Source organism: Myotis myotis, unplaced genomic scaffold (assembly GCF_014108235.1).
Source record: "Myotis myotis isolate mMyoMyo1 unplaced genomic scaffold, mMyoMyo1.p scaffold_m19_p_10, whole genome shotgun sequence".
Classification (NCBI taxonomy): domain Eukaryota; kingdom Metazoa; phylum Chordata; class Mammalia; order Chiroptera; family Vespertilionidae; genus Myotis; species Myotis myotis.
Window position 1 is genome coordinate 32820391 of NW_023416314.1, and position 7528 is coordinate 32827918.

Here is a 7528-nt window from a genome sequence, read left to right on the forward strand (position 1 = left end):
GGCACTTATGTATCATTTCAGCCCCATTAGCCCACATGAGTCCAGGAAATCAGGGTGGTGTTCTAAATATCTCACTAGTCCTAGCAGGCACCTGATAATTATTTTTCCTAATCCTTGCTTAGGCTATTTCCCTCCAAAAAAACTATACTCCTCCCCCCCCCCATTCTATCCAGGTTAAAAAGCCTGAAAAATAGTTTTTACTTATATTCCATTCTCTCTCTCTGTCTCTCTCTCTCTGTCTCTCTCTCTCTCTCTCTCTCTCTCTCTCTCTCTCTCTCTCTCTCTCTCTCACACACACACACACATACTCACACACAGAGAATTGTCACAAAAATCCTTCTCTAACCACTGTAGCCCACACTCATTTGTCCTTCCTCTCAATCAGTGGTTCTCAACCTTCCGAATGCCGCGACCCTTTAATACAGTTCCTCATGATGTGATGACCCCCAATTTCATTGTTACAAATTGAACATAATTAAAGCATAGCGATTAATCACAAAAAATATGTAATTTTATATGTGTTTTCCGAAAGTCTTAGGCGACCCCTGTGAAAGGGTCGTTCGACCCCCAAAGGGGTCGCGACCCACAGGTTGAGAACCGCTGTTCTAAATGGCAGCTACATAGTATCACCCAACTGAATGTTCTTACATTTTTATTATTTCATCTGTCTTTGTTTGGTTCCCAAGTCCAGTTCAAAGCACCCTGAGATCAGAGCCCTTTTCAGGCCTCTATAATATTCCCCACAGGGCTTAGCTGGTTACAGAGGGAGCCCTGCACACATGCTATGCTTAATTCATTTTGGTGATACATAAGACATTGATATAATCTGAGCTCTTATCCCAGTTTGAATTCATCAAACAGCTGATGCTTCCAGATTCTAGGACCCACATGAACTCAAAGTATTTCAATGTGAAGTTGTATCTGCCTAATCTGATATCCATTTTAGAAAACATTTTAACCGTTTTCCAGTGTGAAGAAAATGAATTTTTGTTTAATGAATGAAACTTTCTCAAGTCCAGATTTTATTATTTTAATGTAGTTTTGGCTGTTAGAGAGATACTATTAAAATGCCTTAGCTATTGACCAATACTTAATTATTTTCTTTCTGGAGTAAATCACATTTTTTAATGTAGAAAAATACTTTACCTTGTTAGCAGGAAATCCTTTAGTTTACTAATATATCAATGATCTGTGTTTATTGCAAATTTCTCTTTGTCTTATTTTAAATGGGAGACTTGCAGTGAGTTGCACTAAAAGAATCATATCAGGTAGGTTGTGCCTGTCTAGAGTGTTGGGGGTAGGGGTAGGTAATATGGTTAAGTAAACGTAGCTACCACTCTCCTCACCAAAGATGAATACACACATGCACACACGCACACGCAAATATATATACATTTCATTTTATAGGCAAATCAACTTTTATCCAAATCGGCCATGAAAATAATCTTATTACTTAATATAGCTGGATTTAGTAAAAACAGAGATGTTAATGCGGCAGAAAGCTCAAATGGTTTGGAGGAAAATACATATAAAATAGTAATAAAAATTTACTCCAAGACTTTTTCTCTTAAAATACCCCATGTGTCAAGGACATTTTTAAAATATTCATTTAGGCCATAATAAAAAAGAGAAATTCGGATCTAGTTTAATAGGTTTCTAACAATTTGTAATGCAAGTGACAAAAATTTCACTTTCAGTCATGTGCTGAAGCTAATTGTATACTTATCTTCCCAAATTTACACTTAGTGATATCTTGTTGATAGATTGAAATCAGCCTTGATAGATGCAGATATGAGACACAGCATACAAGATTAAAATATCCTTAATCCCATGAAGATTATCTTCTCCTGTAGAAAGTAGGCCTGAAATAAGTCATCCAAAGAAAATATACAGTAGTCCCTCTCATCCATGGTTTCATTTTGTGCATTTTGTTACCCACTGTCAACCTGAGCATCGTTGATGTTTCTATCTCTCTCTCCCTCTCCCTTCCTCTCTGAAATCAATAATAAAAAATATTTCAAAAAATCCCAGAAATAAATGGTTCATAACTTTTATTTTTTTAATTTTTTTCTTTCTTTCTTTATTGAATAAGATATTACAAATGTGTCCTTATCCTCCCAATGTCCCCTCATCCCCCCAATCCTGTCCTCACCCTCCCCCGTGTTGTCCACATCCATCACTTATGCTTATATGCATGCATACAAGTATTTTGGTTGATCTTTCCCCTTTACCCCCACCCTCCCCTGCCTTCCCTCTGAGTTTTGAGCATCTGATCGATGCTTCTCTGTCTCTGCATCTGTTTTTGTTCATCGGTTTATGTTGTTCATTATAATCCACAAATAAGTGAGAGCATGTGATATTTATCTTTCTCTGACTGACTTATTTCACATAACTTTTAAACTGCATGATAATGAAATCTCATGCTGTCTGGCCCTGCCCCAGGCCTGATATGATGCTCCCTCTGTTAGTCATGTAGTTACTAACCATCTTGGTTACTAGAACTACTGTCCCAGAATCACAGTGCTTGTGCTCAAGTCACCCTTATTTCACTTAATAACGACCTCAAAGCCCAAGAGTAATGATGCTGGCAATTCGGATATGCCAAGGAGAAGCCATAAAATGCTTCCTGGAAGAGAAAAAGGTTAAGTACAGTTCCATTTATTTTGAGAGAGAGAGACTACATTCATATAACTTTTATTACATTATGTTGTTATACAGTTATATACTGCATAACAATGTTTCAGTCAATATCAGACCACATGTATGATGATGGTGCCATAAGATTTTAATGAAGCTGAATTTTTTTCTATCAGCTAGCGATGTGGTAGGCTTTTGACCCTCTTTGCTCAGGCAAGACTCAAAGTGTGGTTGTGAGATGACTTTGTGTCATCATATTTGACTTCCCAGTAGGACTCACCTCTCCGTTTTACCTTCCCTCCCTCCTCTTCCTAGCCTGTCCTCCTCTATATACCCATATCTTAATCATTGCAAAAAGGCTCATTGGCCCTCAAGCTTGAAAGCAACCACTCCTACCCATAGGGTCTCAGACACCTTTTATGGGAAACTAGTCATCAACATTCAATGCATTACCCAGGAGTTTGTGGTGATGTTGGTATAAACAAACTTACTGTACTGCCAGTCTTATAAAAGTCCTGTACTTACCATTGTGTTATAATTGCCTGCAGTATTCATTATAGTAACATGCTATACAAGTTTGTAGTCACAGAGCATTAGATGATACCATATAGCCTAGATGTGTAGAAGGCTATTCGGACAAGGTGTGTGTAAGTGCACTCTTTGATGTTCACACAATGAGGAAATTACCTAAAAATGAAAATATGTCCCCATTTTTAAGCAGCACTTGATTACAATTGTTCTATTTTATTATTGATTATGTTTTTTAACCTCTTACTATGACTAACTTATAAATTAAACTTTATTTTAGGTATGTCCCTATAGGAAAAAGTATATAAAAAATAGAGAAATATGCTAATTAACCAGGACACCATAACGGGTCAACCGGAAGGAGGAGGTTGCATGTGCAGTGTCAGGGGCCGGGAGGCAGGGTCCTCCACGCACCTGCGCTGGGGGAGGGCCTGATCAGCAGCGGCCACAGATGCTTCAAGGGCTGGAGAGGGAGGCAGGGCTGGACCAGCAGGGGCCGCGGCTGCTGCGGGGCGCAGGGAGGGAGGCAGGGCCAGACTGGCGACTCGAGGGTGGGCAGTGCCATGTGATTTCAAATTCCACAACAGGCTCTAGTAGTTTATATGGAGTTCGGTATTATCTGCAGTTTGAGGCATCCATTGGAGGTCTCAGAACATACTTTCTGAAAATAATGGAGGATTTATGGAAAAATAGTTGAGTAAAAATATAGTGCAGTTTAAATAAATACAGAGATGATTTTTTTTTTTAATTACTGGTTTTAGTTTGGGGGAAGCATATTAGGACAGACTATTCTGTTAACATTAAAAACTAAAGCAATGAACAGGTGCTAGCTTGATGAATCCTAGGTAAATGGAGATTTCCTACCAGAAGTTCTTTGGCATTGCCTAGGAAGAAGGTAAAACTAACTTTTAATAATAAAAGAAGCATGTTGAAATTATAAGGATAACCACTAAAATATTAGTAAATGAATGTTGATCTTATAAACAAAGTGAAAAGTGGTATAATTAAAAATGATGACCTGGCAGAAGGCAAGGAAAGAGAAAAAACAACAAATACTAGGCACAATAAATAGAATAATATTCTAAAATATAGTTTTAAACCCATGCATATCAATAATCACATTAAATATAAATGTCAACTTACATAGTCTAATTAAAAGATAATTACTAAATAGTTTCTTTTTAAAACCAACTATATATTATTTAAAAAACACATATAAAAGTAAATATATATATATATATATATTTACTTTTACATATTTACTTTCAATATATGTATATATTGAAAGTAAAAGCACAGGACAGAGAAATATACAGAAAACAAATACCAACCAAAAGAAAAGGTGTAGTCCTATCATTTTTATATAAATTAGACTTTGTGAGAAAAACTATTACAATAGGATCATTGAATAAGTATAATCATGCCATGTGGTTTCATGATCTCTAATGAATTCCATGTGACAATAAATTGATAACCATCAAAATACATTTTCAAAATATATAAATGAGTTTTTTCCTTCTTTCTTTCCTTGATATTACATCTTATCCCACTTCTCCCTCAGAATTGTATCCCAATGTAATACATTTCATACTTGAATATTTTTATCTTTTATGAGTCAACCTATCATATTTTTACAATGAAGTATGTAATCAAATATAATTGATATATCTGTATTTTTATTTTCTGCACTTTTTATATTTAAAACATATTTTAGTTCCAATATTAGTAGTATACAGTTGAGCCAACAACTGGAATTCTGGTAATTATTAACATAATAATTTAAATTTTATTGAAAAATTGTGTTGATATGGTGGGTGAATTATAAAGCTTTGATTAAAGGAGACTTTTCTGGTACTAATATGTTTAACTTCCTGTGTATTTGACATTGTAGAGTTTTTGATTTTGTCAATTCTGGGCAGTGCACTATGGTAATTCTAGATGTTTCAGTGTTATATGCTTACTTTTGTATTATGAGAGAAGAACAGTATTTAAATAGGAGGTAGAAACTAAAATCACCAGTAAGATTAGGCAGAGCAACTGAGGACCTGGAAATCAATGCCCGTGGAATACATCAGTGAGCCCTGAGGTGCATGTCTCCAGTTTGAGACCACCAAGCTAGGCCCATGTCTCTGATACTTCAGTCCCCTCTTGCACCTCCCTAACAGATGTCAGTGGCCACACATATGAATAGTGTCCTTCTTATTGGGCTGTTAGAGAACTAGAGTCTTACATTATTTATAACCAGGAATAGTATTAAACATTCAATATAAATTGATTTAATTGAATTAGGATTATGGACTATTTGCAACAAGTCCTGGTGGGGGAAATAACAACAACAACAACAACAAACACACACATTAAAAAGAGGTTACATAGTAAATTTTTTAAATCCAATATATTGTGTAGAAACTGACATTATTACTATTATTTTTTTATCTCAAATGACACTTGGTGTTGACTAGGAATGAGTCAGTCTCTGAAGCATAGGGGAAGAGCCAAACGAGGGGAGGGGACAAAACAAACAGCAGATGGCGATTTGGGCCAGCACTGACTCTCCAATGGGCCCTTTGGAAGTTACAGCAGCAGCTTCTTGGATTCCGTGTTCTGGGACTGATTCTGCTGCTTGAGAGATGTGTCCCCAGCTCAGGCAGCCCTGCCAAAATTCCGATCAGAGGAAAGAACAGAGAAATATAGGGTTCATTAGTAATAGTAGCCTAGAAATGTTATTTAGCCATTCTCCCATATCCCCTTTGATTCCCTCTCTCCAAGCTTTGGCTCATTCATCTAATTTCCTAACTGCTGGGTTGTCTAATTTGATGGATCCCACATCTCTTTGGGCCCTCTACTCCCCTGCTTACTTTGCTGACTATGACTTTTCTCCCTCCACTAGAACATCTTGCCTCCCATTCCCATCTGGGAATAGGTCTTCTGGGATCACTCTCTCTAAATAGGGTTAGTTGGTACAGTTCCATTCCACCTTCCACTGAATCCATCCCAGGAAGCTAGATTAGACAGCCAAGGAAATGGGGCCAGGCGAGGGAAGTTAAATATTTTCTGATGCATTTGGGTTATCAATTAAAACGTCTTGTTCTAGCCAGTTTTCTCAATGGTTAGAACATTAGCCCAAGGACTGAAGGGTCCTAGGTTTGATTTTGGTCAAGGGCACTTACCTTGGTTGCAGGCTCAATCTTCAGCCCCCAGTTGGGGCCCATGCAGGAAGCAACCAATAGATGTGTCTCTCTCACATGGATGTTTTTCTCTCTGTCTTTCCCCCTCCCTTCCACTCTGTCTAAAAATCAATGGGTGGAAAAATCCTTGAATGAGGATCAACACACACACACACACACACACACACACACACACACACACACACGTCTTTCTGCAACCCCCTCCTCCACTTTTTCTTTCTCTCTTTTTTTTTTTTTTTTTGCCCATGCATGTTAATTTTGTGCAAGAGTTCATACTATGGAAGTAAAACGAAAGACATGTTCATTCTAGTGGTGTCACTGAATAAAGACTGTTCAACTTTCATAAAGTCCTAATTGCTAAGTCAGCCTATTCTTTTCAGAGGTAAATTAATTCTTTCACAAATACCTATTTGTCTCCCTGTGCTAATATTTTCATTTTCACTGGCTTCAAAGTAAACAGCTCTGTTGTCACAAAATTAATGAGCTCTGATGGAATTCAGGCTTAGATGTTTTCCTCCTTTAAGGTTGCATATTCAAGCAACCAAAATGAGGCTGCTTCTTAGTTGACTGGTAAATGTATTTCCTTTGATCAGCCAAGACTACTGATGTGAGTGATAAATATTACAGTCACTGTCTCTTTCCCTTGTGTGTTCTCAGCATGAGGTACCAAATAAGAGGCATGCTGTATTGAATTCAATAAATGTATTTGGCTTGAGTTTAACTCAGAATCAGTCTTTCTAGCAAATAGCTCTGTTTTGTTGCCTAAGTGACTGCTATGTGCCAAGAACTCCATGTTATTTATAAATGTTGTAATACTTCTATAAAGTGTGTACTATTTCCCCCATTTTACAGATATTGAAACCAAGACTTACTAACGTTAAATACCTGTGCAAAGAAGGTCCAATTGCTGCCAGTGACAGAGTTAAGGCTTTGAATTTTGTCTCTGCTCCACAGTGAGAAATCAGTCCCTTTCTACTGAAGAAGTACACTACCTTACATTTGTGTTCCACCCCAAACATTTATTATTCATGCATTCTACTCATTTATTATAATGCCTCCTTCAATAAATGGTAACAAACAAATAAACATACAATTAATAAAGTAAAGAGTAAGGGAAAATCATAACGGCAATATATCAGCCCATATTCTTTCAATCTGGCTCATTCATCATGGAA

At 37.0% G+C, this 7528-nt stretch overlaps 1 pseudogene; it reads left to right on the top strand.

Annotated features, from left to right (window-relative positions):
- Positions 1 to 7310, top strand: part of LOC118664172 — a 125911-nt pseudogene extending 118601 nt beyond the window's left edge.
- Positions 7311 to 7528: the final 218 nt, after the last annotated feature.